Here is a 16,035-nt window from a genome sequence, read left to right on the forward strand (position 1 = left end):
GTACAACCAAATTGAGAATATAAGCACAACAATGAAGATGAAAAAAATTCACCATTACAAATAAGTGCTTTCTTATTTATCAACTAAGTTCTTAGCATGTCAACAGAAACATCATTGGAAAAAGCTTTGTCCAATATCACACAAAATATCCTATTCTCAATTCCCCACATAGATAGCAATTCATAGATCTTTTCAAATAAATATACATCATTATGTCGTATAGCAAAAGTTCAACACCCTTTTTTGTAAGGCCTAATTAGTATCAATAAAATGTGCTATAACACACATATAGCCATCAATTGCTATAGAAGTCCACAAATCAAATATCAAACAAACTTTACAAGGAGTAGATGTCAACACAAATTTGATCCTCTCTTTTTCCCTCTTATACATCTTAACCATTCATTCTTAGCAGTATTTCTAGAGATATTTAGGACATCAACACACAAGTATGAAAATATTGCCCTTATACCAGTATACTCAATAAACCAAAAAGGTAATTCATGCATTGTAATTGCAGCACATAACAACCCCCTAAATTTTGTAGGATCAAATTTAGGTTAACTTATAGACATTGTATTTTGGCCAAATATAAGCTGGCCAACATCCCTTGTGCCTTTTCTAGGACATAACTCCAAATGGCGATTTAAATTTCCTGTATCATATGCTCCAGCAACAATATATTCCTTCCACACTTCTTTCATTTGCAAGTAGACTTTCTCCACCTTTTGTAGGAAGCATATGAAAGAAATGCCAAACACTTGAAGTCCTCCTTTTTGTAGTTTTTGTTCTTTGTCCTACTATTAGGCTTAGACTTACGCTTCTTTGGCGGAGGAAGTTCAGCCAGTTCATCTTCTAAGTCTATGTCTTCTACTTCATACTTAGTGTCAATAAGCTTCATCTCATCACTTTCCATCTAGACCAATTAGAAAATAAATTGTTGATAAAAATATTAGTAATTCCAAAATGACAAAAACAAATAAACTTGATANAAAACATTCACAAAAAAATGGCAGTGTATGGTGAACATGTATCATGCTAAAAAAATAATGTCTTCCAATTAAACCCCAAAAAAAAAAAAAAAGATGCTGCAACACATGCATGTAAGCCTAGTTAAGCAAAAAGGTAAAAAATGAAATGCAGCCAATTTTGTCCAAAAATTTTTGCTCACTTTTCTCTCCTATTTTCTCTTCAATTTAAGGAATTTGTGGTTTGGTGGGGTAGGAGAGAAAACTTGTGGGCCCCACCAAAATCTCTCATCTTTTCCATTTTCAACTAAACAAACACAAACACCATTTTTTACTGCTTTTCTCTCATTCATTTTCCATCCTCCATACGATCACTCCAACCAAACGAAGCCTAAGTGTTATTATACAAATACAATTTGGATATTTACTAATTGAAATTAAGATGGTAGAAATCTAAAATGAAATGCTAACCAAGAAGTCTTTTGACACGTAGACAAGCTCCCCACACTCCTAAAAGTAGTGGAGATTAAAAAGTGTTAGCGATTACTCATCTTGAACCATAAATTTAACATAAGCAAACTACATTAGAAGAAACTTATTCAAGGCTCAAACAATCCATCACATTTCAACCCTACTGTACCTGAAATTGTTGGGTATTATCCGATATATCTTGGGTAAATATAATTGGGCAAGGCAATACCAGAAACCAGAAATGATTAGGAATGGTTTGGGTATTACCCAAATTTGATCCAAAAACACACACACACACATGAACACACATTACGCACAACTAGCCATTCAGCCTCCTCATTCCCTAACCTATTTCCATATGTCTTTGCCTATGCACCTCTTATTCCCAAATCTGACCTATTCCCAAATCTTTTTGTTTTTCTCTACCTTAGGCTTCTCAGTTCTATTCTCAAATCTCGCCTAGCTCTTTGGTGGTAAGTTTTTTTTAATTTTTTTTTCATGGGTTTCTTTCATAGTTCATGTACTTAAGCTAAATATGTAAGTGAGTTTTATTTCAATCTTTTGATTTTATGTTGCTTAGCTTCTATAGTTATGGATCACATGCCAATGCTTGTTTTTTTTTTTTTTTTTTTTTTTTTTTTTTTTTTTTTTAATATTTTCGTGGTGTTTGAGAATTTTTTCAGGGGTTTCTTTCATAGTTCATGTACTCACTTTTTATATTCTTTTGGATGTTGCAAATGGGTGCTTAGAATTAATTGGCTAAATTTGAGACTATTTTCAACTTTAAAATTAATTGGTTAGTTGTTGGGTTTTAATAAAGTAAGTTGATTTCTGTGTTGTACTGTGTGCACAGTGCCACAATGATTTGTAGTAGGAGTGGCAATTTGTGTTTGCATGTTGAGTTGAGTTGTAAGAATTATGTTATATGGATCAACACAAATAACCTTTTATCAATTCTCATATATCTAAAATTATAATATAACCATAAATCAAGTAATAAACACTCAATTACAACTTACAACCATTAATCTAGTAATAATAACAAAAGCAAATAATCCTTTCCTTCCTTCAAAATCAAATTACTAGTTCAAAGGGTTCCTACATTCATACTATCAAATTCAATAATATATCAAAGTTTCATAATTTAAAAATAAAATAAATCAAAATCAAAATTATTAAATAGCATCCAAGTGACATATCAAGAAACTAAAAAACATCACAAATTAAGAGATTAAAAAGCCAAAATGAATGACACATCAAAATATCCATGATGGCAAAATCTAAGTCCAACCATCCAAGTGCCATATCACAAACTAAAAGACATCACATATTAAGAGATTGGATTAGAAGAGATTGGGGGTTCCAATGAAGATGTGTCTCCCTTGTACTCATCCTTATTGATATTCATGTTCATCATATCTTGAGTGAGCTCTTCCAATTGTGATTGTGCAAGTTCTCTATCAAAAAATTTAATGAAACGTTAAAGACTTATTAAAGCATTATAAATAAGAAATTTAGAAATTGTAAGTAATCAAGCAAATGAAGCAAATGAATTAATTAAATAAATAGTAGTCATTTGCAACATATAGTTGAATGAATTATCAATACAAAGCAGAGAAAATAGTAACACCCATGCATAATGATGCTCTCATTTCCTTCAACCAATGATAAGAAGATCCAAAGCCTATTCTGATACTAACAGATATAAGCCAATGATATATTTTTCATCCATTTTACTTATCATGTTATCCAGTTATGTACAATAAGAAATATTTTTTAAACTATTGAGATTAGATGGGTAAGGACACAAGTGGGCCATAAACTTAAAGCCACCTTTTTAATTTATTATTGGTAATGAACTTGTAATGTCTAATACGTTTGCCAAATAATAACATCTATAAAATATCAAACTTATGCCAACATGTAAATAAAAAATATGTTACCTGTATCTGCATATAACCAATCTTTGCTAAAAACCAAAGCCTCAACATTAGGTTTAAGTGCACTTCTAAATTTATCAATGACTCATCTCCCAACACTAAAGGTGGATTTTGAAGCAACAACGGAAACAGGATTGCTCAAAACATCATGAACCATAGCAACAAGTTTTGGATACTAAAATTCATTTCCTTCCTAAAAAGAAAGTATGTCTAGTTTTGCATTCTTTTCTACTCTTGGTTCATTCAAGTAGAGCTCCAATTGAGTTTTTTGTGCTTGCTTACCCATATCCATTCCGTGAAAAGAATCAAATTCCTACATATAAAAATAACATAACAAATGTTAATCTAAGTTGAATATAAATAGCATGATATAAAAATAAATAAATAACATACTTGCATCTTAATCAAAGATCCCCCATTAGCATATTGTTCTTCAATTTCTTGAGTAGCTTGACCAAGCCTTCCAGAAGATGTTTAAGGTGCAAGAACATTACTCACATATTCCCCAAACATGGAAAATAATTTTTCACGTACCTTCAAATATTGGAGTGAACTAGCATACCCATAAAGCTTCCAATAGCACCAATCTATGAAAAGAAACTTATACCTAGGGTCCAAGACCACTGCTATGGACAACTCAACATAAATTCTATCCAATACTTCTCAAATTTCACAAGCATTTGCTCTACCAATTTTTCTCATATACTCATCCTCACTATCACTTTCTTTCTTCAAAGTAAAATAAACAATGAAAATTTGTGGAAAATATAAGTTGACTGTTGGATATTTTGTGCCAAAAAAAAAACCAATGTAGAATCATAAAAAACTGGCCAAGAAATTTTTAATTTTTTCTACCTTTTCCCATTCATCACCTAGTTAACTCTAGGTGTTTAAGAACATGTCGATAAGAGAGGACACTTTAAAGCATTAGAAGGGTAGAATTCCATCTAGTAGGCACATCTTGACTTAAACCTTTCTTACCATCCAAATCCATTTGTTTAACAGATTCATAAAAAATAAAAAATAAAAAAAATAAAAAAATTCATCCCTTGTGAGCCTCAAACATACTTAATGCTTTCAATAATGTTTTGGACAACAACATCAATTTCTTTCAAACCATCTTGTACAACCAAATTGAGAATATAAGCACAACAATGAAGATGAAAAAAATTCACCATTACAAATAAGTGCTTTCTTATTTATCAACTAAGTTCTTAGCATGTCAACAGAAACATCATTGGAAAAAGCTTTGTCCAATATCACACAAAATATCCTATTCTCAATTCCCCACATAGATAGCAATTCATAGATCTTTTCAAATAAATATACATCATTATGTCGTATAGCAAAAGTTCAACACCCTTTTTTGTAAGGCCTAATTAGTATCAATAAAATGTGCTATAACACACATATAGCCATCAATTGCTATAGAAGTCCACAAATCAAATATCAAACAAACTTTACAAGGAGTAGATGTCAACACAAATTTGATAAATGACAAAAACAAATAAACTTGATAAGAAATCATAAAGTACAACAAATAATTTTAAAATCAACCAAAAAAAAAAAAAAAAAAACTACTATTAGTACTAAATGGTCAACATTATAGTGATTAACACCAAAAACAAATGGATCTTCAATTATTTTATTTTAGAATGACAAATATATATATATATATATGCAAGAGCAAGACCCAATCAATTTAAAAACATAAACAAAAAAACAAATCTACTATTAATACTAAACAATCAACATGATAGTGATTAACACAATAAACAAACAAATATTCAATTATTTTATTTTAAGATGAAAATAGCAAATGAACTTAAAAAGAAATCATAGAGCAAGACCCAATTATTTTTAAATAAAAAAAATAAACAAACAAATCTATTGTTAGTACTAAACAATCAGCATGATAATGATTAACACAGAAAACAAAATCTATAATCATTTTATTTTTCAGTGGTAAGAAAAAAATAATTAAATAAAACACAATAAATTTATTTGCTTGGATTTTGTTACAATAATTAAATGATTGCAATGGTTACGTTTATGGTTAACACTACAACAAACATGGACTATGGTGACGAAATCAATATTTCGTCACTAAAGATGTTCATATTGATGACGAAATAGGTTTTTCGTCACTACAGCTCATGGAAAGGGCATGAGATGTACTATTGTCTATGGTAACGGAATACTTCGTCTCCAAAAGTGAGATCTATGATGACAAAAGGTTTTCATGACCAAAAACATACCCGAGGTGATGAAATACTAATCTCGTCAACCAATATGTAAGATTTAGGTTTCATTGGTGAGGAAATAATTTTTCGTCACTATTGGTAAAAAAAATAAAAGCTCCCATTACAATTTTGGACGCCAAAGTACTGAATTTTTTTTCCTTTATTATTTTTTTGAGTAAAAAGATTACATTAACCCTAAATTCCCAATCGGTTTCTCTCACCTCAACCTCACGCCTATCACTCTCTCTATTTTGGACCGGTAAGCTCTCTCTCTCTCTCTTCCCCCCCCCCCCGGGGGGGGGGGGGGGTAAATTCATCGATTACTGCATCTGAGCCATTTTCCCCAAACTTTGCCCAAATATGAACCCATTGATTTAGATGGAGTAGCCGTTGAAGGATCATTAATGCTTTATTCTTAGTTGAGGTGGGATTTGCCCTACATTGAGAGAATCCTACTATGATAAGGTTTTACAAAACGGGGGTCGTGATCTTCCTTTCTTGTTTAAGGTACACTATACTAATTATGCTCATGTTTTTCCCACCATGTGTTTATGTGTATGAATTTGAATTTGAATTTCTTTTTTTTCCTTTTTGGGTACTAATTTTCATTGTGTTAGTATGTTTCTAGTTGTGTTTTTGGACTTGATTAGACTGGAATTTGAGATTTCTATTTCAAATATTTGATGGGTTTAGTGTAAAAAAAAATTTTATAAAAATTTCTTATGTGGAGAGTACAACTGATGTTCCTGGATGTTGATATATGAGTCTGTGCTTGTAAATTTGTGTCGTTAAGTGCAATGAGCTAGCATACTTGCTGGTTGCCCGAATCTCTAAAGATTGAGTATATTGGCATTTCTTTTGTGTGTATTTGGATATGATTGCTGTTTTTTAGTGCTAAATGGAACCATGAGCTTTTAGCATGTAATCTTTTTATGGTCATGAGTTATGTCTCTTTTATGCACAAATTGAAACTTATAATAGTTTTGGCTCATTTAAAAATTTGGGAAGTGTGAAATTCATTGAAGCCATTTTTATTCTATGAGACATGGCTGATGTGAACTTCTCCTCTACTAGCTAAAAGACATCTTGGTTAGTGATTGATATTATCCACTTTTAGAGTTGGAAAATAGTACAGTCAAAAAAAGAATTGGAAAATAGTTCTTAAGTTGGTTATTTTTGCCTAATTAGTGAAACTCAATCTTTAGGGTCACATGAATATGCCAATTTACTTTGCTTTGGATATAACAACTGTGAATTACTTTGAGTTTGTAAAAATATGCTAAACCATTTTAATAAGTTTTATTCTTTTTTCAAAATCTTTAATTACTGATTTGGTCCAACATGGGTTCTTGTAGGGCGGATAGTTGGTAAAAAAGGTAGTGGTGCAAGTAAAGAGACAAGGGAAGAATGTAAGTCTCATCTTTGTTGTTTACGCAGAAATTTTCTCAAATTGATTAGCATGATAGTGCTAGAGTATGATATTTCCTAGACTTTAAGTTTTTTGGATGCCTTTAGAGCATCAAATTGTTGGAGCATGACTGAAATCTTTTAAGGTATCAATATGGTAGTTAAGCCAATTCAAAACATGGGTATATTTAATATATGGGGTCTTTTTTTTTTTTTTTATAGGTAAATGAAATAAATGTTACAACGTGACTTTTGATGAGTAACTTTCAGGTCCAATATAACATGTACAAACTTAGGCACACTAATAGGACTTATGGTTAGAGAGCTAGGTGTAAGTATGCATTACATAATACTAGAAAATATATCTGTCTTATCAGTTGTGGTGACTTATATGCAAGGGCGCTATTACTTTTAACATATTGCTAAAAATGTGTTTTATATTTGTCATGCCCCGAATTCAACTACAAAGATAGGCACATGACAACGGCCACACGCTTATTAAGTAAGTTCCCTACAAGTGTGCAAGGCTTTCTTAGCAACTAAAATTTATTCTAAAAAATTACATCAAATAAATTCAAAATACCTCAACAATTTCTTTATGAATAGATCTTTAATAATTCAAAAGGAACAAAATCCAAACCTCCTGTAGATAATGCCAATTGGCCAATAGATATAAAACTATTACAAGACCATCAAATCCCAAAATCACTAAGTTTCTTTCCCTACTCACAACACAACAACAAAACTCCAAAAACTTGTTATTCTTCACAATCTGAAACTGGAGGGGAAAATAGGGTGAGTTGTCAACTCAATAAGTAACTAAAGTCCTAATAAGTTCTATCAAGCAAATAGATTTGTAAAATAATAAGTTGTAAATAGATTGAATATTTTAATATTAAAAATATATCATAGATGGATTAGAAAATAATCAGTTTTCCATATATCAAAAGCTGTAATTTACAATAGGTTTCAAAAACACAAAAGCAGTTTCAAGGACTCAAAACAATTCAAATACTCAAACATAATTCATATTCTTAATAATCTTTTATGACTATGCGCTATACCCCCATGATTGGCATCAAATTTAGATGAACTATTTTCATGCTAATGTATATCCCCATTAGCTGGGTCCAAAGACACGATAGGCTCGTGATGCCCTAGATAGAACTAGTTTTGGTACCAATGAAGAGTCAAAACAAAGTCAGATTTCTCCAAATCATATATATCAAATCATAGTTCTAACAAAAATATATCTCATTCAAATACACATATAAAATCATATATTCAATTATCAAATATATTTATGACAATTCTTTATTCTTTACTTTAAATCAATCTAGCTAAAACAATTGAAATAAAATTGTAACATTTGTAAATCAATATTCAGTAGCTAAATTACAGTCATATAAGCAAAATAAAACCAATTTGGAGAAAGGTTACTTACCTCCAAAAGCCATACCAAAAAGACACCAAAATTAGGAGTTCAACCTATTACAATCCAATACACAAATTAATTCATAGACTTAGACAAAGCTACTTAATCCAATTTAAGCCTATTTTTCCTAAACTTAATTTATTCCTCTCTAGAAACCTCAATTTAAGGAATACTCAAAATATATTCAATAGAGTAACTGATTTCACTAAGCAACCTAGAGTCCAACTAGTCCAAATCCTCATCCCTTCACTATAGTAATCTATATCCATTTAGCCCAAGCTCTTCTATTATCAAGTAATTCACTTGAAACATTCCCAACCCTATACATGCTTGAACCCATAGGCTTCTCGATCCAACAAATTGATCCAAAAATAACACAATATATCAAATCCTATATATAAAAAAAAAAAAAAAAAATACATGTTATACTCCGAATTTGTCCCCTCAAACGCATAAATAAAATTAGGTGTGTATAGTATTAATTAAGAAAGGCTTAGAATGGAAAAAGGCTAGGGTGATTACCTAGACTTGGGCAAGCCAAGTTTGTCGATGCAACCTTTGTCAATTCTGAATAAGAAGCTAGAGCGAAGGGTTGGTAAGGGGGCAAGGCTAAGAGTTGAAACTCCAGGAAAAGCTTGTTCCATGAGTTGATGGAGACCCAATTTTGAGTTTGAGTTACCAAAGCAATTGAATGCAAAGAATTGTTGTGTTGAGAATGTAGTTGTGGCAGCATGGTCCAATTTTCTCTTTGGGGGTTCTGACTTTAGAGATGTAGTGTAACAACAGAGAGAGAGAGAGAGAGAGAGAGAGAGAGAGAGAGAGAGAGAGAGAGAGAGAGACTCTCTCTCTCTCTCTCTCTCTCTCTCTCTCTCTCTCTCTCTCTCTCTCTGCAAAGTAACGGCAAAACTAAAAGAGGAGAAGGGAGTTATGACTATTTAGGGGAAAGGGGAAAAGTGATTAGGGTTTGTTCAAAATCCAATTACCAAAATATCCCACCTTTTAAAGTCCTTTTTTTTTTCTTTTTTTTTTCGGTTATTACAATATTATTAACATAATTAATGTTTTTGCTTAATAGTATTGATGTATTTTTCTTTATATTTATGCAGATGTAAGATTGGTGACAAGAAGACTTTTTTTTTTTTTTTTTTTTGTGGCACTACTTGAACACATTTTTGTTTTTGTAATGTATGGAAGACATTTCATCTATATATATTGATGTAATTGTTTTGTGAACAACTTAATTCAATGAGTTTAATAGTAATACAGTTTTTTATTTACTTTGTAGATTGTATGGATGATTTGTGTTAGGACATATGTAGAATTTGTTAGAACATATGTCATATAGAATTGGCTAATCTTTTGACAAAATGCACTTTACTTGTAATTGGGTAAATCTATGACGTGTTTAGTACTTCAAGGAACCAGAGTTCAAGTCTAGTATTGAAGTCATGCAAGTCTATCCAAAAATCAAGTGAAGAAATGATGTTCATTAAAGCTCGACAGATGTATCTATCGAGATTTAATATGTGATTCTCGACAGCTCTAGACAGAAGCTGTATCTATCAAGAATTACGAAATTCAGATTTTCAGATATGTTCTTCACGCATATCCAAGCTATTTGTGTAAGATTCAAGGGAGTCAATACCGTACCGGAGGCTGTACCGGTTTGCCCAGCGGTACGGTATATTTTGGATACCGGTCAATACCGATGTACCGTTTCGGGTTTACCGCTATTTTTTATATTTTTAAATAAATATATGTGTGTGTGTGTGTGTGTATATATATATATATTATAATAAATATAAAAGTTTACCATAAAACATTTCCTCAATTCAAAACTAATTATTCATAATTTTAGACTTTAGTATCATTTAAAAGAAAAAAAAAACACACAATATAAAAAATAGAAAGCTTAAAAGTTATTATTGCATACTAAGAAAACAAATAATACTAATAAGTTAATGCAAATAAGTTATCATTCTACCCTAACAAAAATTCACAAAAAAAAAAAAAAAAAAAACATTTTTTTCTGTACCGGCCGGTACGCCCGGTAATTCCTGATCTTCATCATCTGGACGAATTGAAGAACTTTGCAACCAACATCTTTCTCAAGTTGGTGTGTTAGTCACGTACTTGGATCCGTGTATCAATTGGTTAGTTACATACTGAGAGCCGTGCATTAAAAGGAGAGATGGTCACTACATTACAAGTCCAATTGTGTATTAGGGTAAGGGTTCAACTGTAGGTTGGTATAAGATATTGGGATTCCTTTACTTGTAACTGTTTGTTTTGATAATAGTGAATTCTCAGGAGTGGTGACCTTAAATTCACCTAGTGGGGTTTTGCCTTGGTGGTTTTCCTCATTTGTAAACAAATCATCCGTGTCAAATTTTATTTTCATTGCATTTAGTTATTTGGTGATTTGTTTGTGCTACCAAACTTATTGCATGCAATTGCATCTAATTAATTTCACTTGGTTAATTAATTTGATTAAGTTACCAAATTGGTCAATACATTCTTGGCCTATCAATTTGCTTATGAAGAAAAGATTGTATGAATAATTTGTTTATGATTGTAAATGAATAGGTTAATGTGTAATGTAATGGCAATTTAATGGAAAGACTAGGTTAATGTGATTGGTAACAAAATGTTTTGTCACTAACAGGTTGAAATCTGAATATACACAAAAATTGGTGTCAAAATGATTTGTCAGGGAATCCATTGAAATTAGAAAATTAAAAAATAAAAATAAAATTATTGACAAAATATTTCATCACCAAATCCATTGAAATTGGAAATTTAAAAAAACAAAAATACAATTAGTGACGAAATATTTTGCCACCATATATGGTAAAAAAAAAAATAGAAATTAAAATAATTGGTGACGAATTTATTTCGTCTTTGAACATAATATTTAGCAAGGAAAATATTAGGTGATGAAAAACTTTTGTCGCCAATAATTTTTTTATCAAAAAAAATATTAAACAATTTAATAACAAAAATTTTTGTCGCTAGGGCTTTCTGTGATCAAGATCATGCAATGAATGATGTTTCAACACCATATGTCTTAGGTGACGAAATAAGGATATTTCGTGATTAAAATGTTCGTCACCATAGGTCTTGTTTGTTGTTGTGGTTATTATTATTAGAGTTATTGTAAATTATAAACATATTTATCTTTTGAATAAATGTACATGATCTATCTCAATGACATTAGACACTAGAAAGAGTGAGTCTATCTAAGCTTCATCATCTTAGCCACGTTGTTTTGATAAGTGCTATAACAAAATTGTATTGCCCTATATATTTAGGGAAATTTCTATTGAACACGCTTGATTAGTTACTCACTTAGTTTTTTGAACTAAAATAATTCATGATTTTCAACTTGGAAAAGTCACAATTTTTGTGCAAAAGTGGTGAGTGTGTGTACTATGTGTGTAAATGAGTGTGTAGACCCTCAATTTTGCACTCATAATTTAACCTTGAAAGATAACAAAATGACCAATTTATGTACCCCAGAAAATTATGGTTGCATTTTAGTCACTAACTCATTTATCACTTATCATGAAAAAGATCTTGAGATTTCAATGATCACAACGATGCGCTTAGTTTCTAAATTGGACGGTCAGATCGAAAGATATTCCAAGATCAAGTTTTTAACGATCTACATGCATTCATTTGGGTGAAACCTTTCACACATGATTAATTGAAATTAATTTTGATTAATTAATTAAATGAATTTTTGTGATTGGTGTAATATTTTTATTAAAATGAGATTTGTTACATGGGATTAAAACAATAAGCTGATAAGAATTAAAGACTGTAAATAATTAGATTTTGGAATAATTATCTTCAGAATAATTATTTTTAAAATCCTAATTCTCACTTTGGGATGAAGTTTATCATGAAAATAACTCTAAAATTTGTCAAATACAGTTTTAGAGTTGAAAACACTACAAAAACGTGCTAATCAAGTAGCAGTTTTCAAATTCATGTTTAGGGCACTTTTGGCATAGTAAACATCAAAATTCATACTAGGCTTTGGTAAATTTGTAGGGAATCAAATTTTCCTTTATCTGTCAAAATTGTAGCTTAATTGGAGTGTTGACTAGAGAGATATGGTCAAAATACTAAAACGTATTTAGATCTGAAATTTCAGCTTAACTCTTATCCAAATCTTTTTATTTCGAATTTTTCCCTACATTTTTTTGCTTATTTTTTAAGCTGGTCTGACTTATTTTTTAAGCAATTACCACCTCTATAAATAGAGGAAACCACCCAAGATTCAGCACCCCTCTTCCCTTTAACGTTAAAGAACCTTTTGAAGTTTTTCTTCAGGATTTTCTTTTCTATTAAGCTACAATTCTTTAGATCTAAGAGAGATCCATTCTCACTAATTTCTAAAGCAATTTCCCTCTGTAGGATTTATTCATGTAGGTACAGTTTAGTATTGTTTAAAGTTTTGTATAACATTTTTTTTTCTTCACGTGTGAGAGGTTCCACCCAAATGAATGCATGCAAATCATTAAAACTTGATATTGAAATATCTTTCAATCCAACTGCCCAATTTAGAAACCGAACATGTTATTGTGATTGTTGAAATCTCAAGATCATTTTCAAAGCTCGATAGTAAAACTACTTGTTAGTACATTTTAAATTAAATATGTTGAAACTCAAAATAACTGAAGAAGAATAAAGAGATGAGTTAGAATCAAATTTGTTAAAGAAAGAGTTACTTGTATGTAAGTTAGATTAAATAAATTAAGAAAAGTTTTCTAAATTAATAAATAACATGTAGGTTATGTGAAGGGTTGGAAGACTATATATATGGCTATGCTATGGACTAATTTCATATCAAGAGTGAATGAAGAGAAATAGTTAAAAACAAAGAGTATTGTGTGAGAGAGTGAGTTCAATAATATTCCTAAATACTTGAGAGATTTTGGGCCAAAGAAAGGTATTCTTCTGGTGGAGGTTTGAGCTTGAACACTTTATGCAGAAGTTGTTCTAGCCATACAACATTTGTTGGGCTATTGTATCCTAGGAGAGACAAGTTAGGGAAGGTTTAAACCGGTTACAAAGATTAGCCAACCATGGGCTTGAATCTCCTTAAAGAAAGAGAGTGTCGCGCTTCAGTCCAAATAGTATTATGTTCATCTTTTCAAATTAATAATATTCAGCATATTATTCAGTTTCTCTTTGTATTGTTTCCATTATTATTGTGTTTGCACCAACACTACTAGAGCTAATTAAGACCCCAATTTTAAAATTATGGTTTAATTGCTTTTAATTTACTCAAGAAGATGCGGGATAAGAGTAATCAATGCTCAATTAACTGGGACTACTACCTGGTGCATGGGTATACATAATTAGTAATTAAGTATAAATCATAAGGAATATGGGAAAAGAGATGCAAACATAAAATAACACCGTGATGTATTATCGAACAGGAAAACCGAAGTACTCAGTGTGAAAACCTCTCTACGGCCCTCCAAGCCGAATCAGTCCACAAGCGAATAAGTTGGAGTACATAGGATCTTACTTCATTGTTGTGTGTGTGTCAAGCAATAAGAAAACCACCTCGGGTAGCCTGATAACTACATATTTCAAGTACCAAGCCAACTCTGCAATCAATCTTATAGGTCTTTTCCCTTTGGGACCTCCCATTGTGAGCTATTCCTTCACTTTCACATATAAATTAGTTGTAGTGTTTGTTGAAACCAAGTTGAGTGGATTCTATCATCTACAGAAACTATAAGAATCATTAATAAACTTTGTAAAGTTGTGATTTACAACTATGTTTTATGTTGACTTTAATTTTGTATCAAATTTAATTGTAATTCTCATTACCCTATATTTTTGTGGGATTTAATGTAAGGGCTGTGTGTGAGAGTTTGGTGAAGAATCTGTGAAGAAGTGGATTTTACGACTTACTCGTGACTATCTCGCAGCTGCTGGCCTGCGAAACAAACCACGTGAGGAGCATATGTTGGAAGTTGAAGAGTCCATGACAGGCTAGATTTCACGAGTCATTCGCAACTTATGCAAAGTCACGAGTGACCCACAGAAGTCACTGTCTGATTGCATTTTGAGTGTGACTTTTCCCTCTCTTTACCAACGATATATAAACACCCATTACCCAAAAAATGTAAGAAGAAGAAGGAGTATTCACAAGAAACTTTTGAGAGAGAAAACCCTAGCCAAACACTTAAAAGTTGGAGATTGTTTATCCACAATCCTCTATATCATTTCTCTAAAGTTTCCATTTACTCCCACCTCTTCATCTACACATCTTTGAGAGGTTCTTAGCCTAAACACTTACGTCACCCATTCTAGGTGTTGAGAGAAGTTTTGGTGCCTTTGGGAAGCATTGGAAGAAGCCATTAAGTGGCAAATGTAATCGGGCGGAATTACGGGATTCGGATAACTAGTGAAGACAAGACTCTGAGAAGTTCGTCAGTAGCAGGAGCTTGGAAGGCTCAAGTACATTTGGAAGATTAGGCTTAGAGGGTCTTTTTGATATTCGTGTACTCCAACTTATTCACTAGTGGATCGATTTCGGCTTGGAGGGTCACGAAGAGGTTTTTTGCTGAGTACTTCGATTTCCTTTTCGATAACACGTCTCAGTGTTATCTTTGTGTTTCCATATCTCTTTCCTACTCTTTAAGCTTTAAATTTATTGCTTATTGTTCTTGCTTATGGCTTAGAGTAGTGTTTTGATTTATTGTGCTTGATTTACTCTTGTTTCGCACTTAGATAAGTTAGAGTAAAAACAATTAAGCCGTAATTTAAAATTGGGGGTCTAAACAAGCATTAGTGTTTTCTACCCTAATTGAGCTTTCAAACTTTTTCAAGCTTTGCAAAGTTAGTCTCAAGACATTTTAAATGCTATGCATTTAGTTTTATTTGCTAAGAAACTTATCCAAAATTTTAGATATGAGAAACGGGATGAGTTCCTTGCTATTGTGATATCATTTTGTGAGGAATGTGACATAGAACCCTAATATGAATGCTCATTATTATATTGTGAGATTTGGTCGAGCTCGTCATCAACAAGAGGACTTTAGAAATGAGCATCATTATAGAGTGGATATTTTTAATACAGGAATAGATTATCAATTGTAGGAACTAAATCATCGGTTTAGTGAGCATACATTGGAGTTACTTACGCTTAGCTCAACTCTAGACCCTTAGAAGGCATATGAATATTTTTGAGTTAGTGATATTTGTTCATTGGTAGTTAAGTTTTATCCAAAAGACTTCACAAATGATAAAAGGAAAGATTTGAAAATGGAACTTGATCTTTATAGGTATAATGTAGTTCAACATTCAAGGTTCAAGAATTAGGATAATGTTTTTGACTTGTGCCAATGGATGGTGAGAACTAGAAAATTATAATACTACCCGCTTGTTTATAGAGCTTTCACACTTGTGCTTACTCTTTTGTTTTTACTGCAACTATATAGTGAGTAATTTCAGCAATGAATGTCATCAAAACTAACATTCACAACAAAATGGAAGATGAGTTCTTGATAAACATTATGATGTTATTCACTGAAAGTGACATTGCT

At 31.5% G+C, this 16,035-nt stretch overlaps 2 long non-coding RNA genes across 2 annotated transcripts; one reads left to right on the forward strand and one right to left on the reverse strand.

Annotated features, from left to right (window-relative positions):
- Positions 1 to 318: 318 nt before the first annotated feature.
- LOC136069560 (uncharacterized) lies at positions 319 to 9,297 on the reverse strand. Its single transcript, XR_010630775.1, has 3 exons — positions 8,987 to 9,297; positions 8,474 to 8,517; positions 319 to 916 (listed from the first exon to the last, which is right to left on the reverse strand). It is a non-coding gene; the product is annotated as an uncharacterized LOC136069560 (long non-coding RNA).
- Positions 5,944 to 9,613, forward strand: LOC112016558 (uncharacterized). Its single transcript, XR_002883334.2, has 3 exons — positions 5,944 to 6,129; positions 6,978 to 7,031; positions 9,571 to 9,613. It is a non-coding gene; the product is annotated as an uncharacterized LOC112016558 (long non-coding RNA).
- Positions 9,614 to 16,035: the final 6,422 nt, after the last annotated feature.

This window comes from Quercus suber, unplaced genomic scaffold, assembly GCF_002906115.3.
Source record: "Quercus suber isolate HL8 unplaced genomic scaffold, Cork oak 2.0 scaffold_177, whole genome shotgun sequence".
Taxonomy (NCBI): Eukaryota; Viridiplantae; Streptophyta; class Magnoliopsida; order Fagales; family Fagaceae; genus Quercus; species Quercus suber.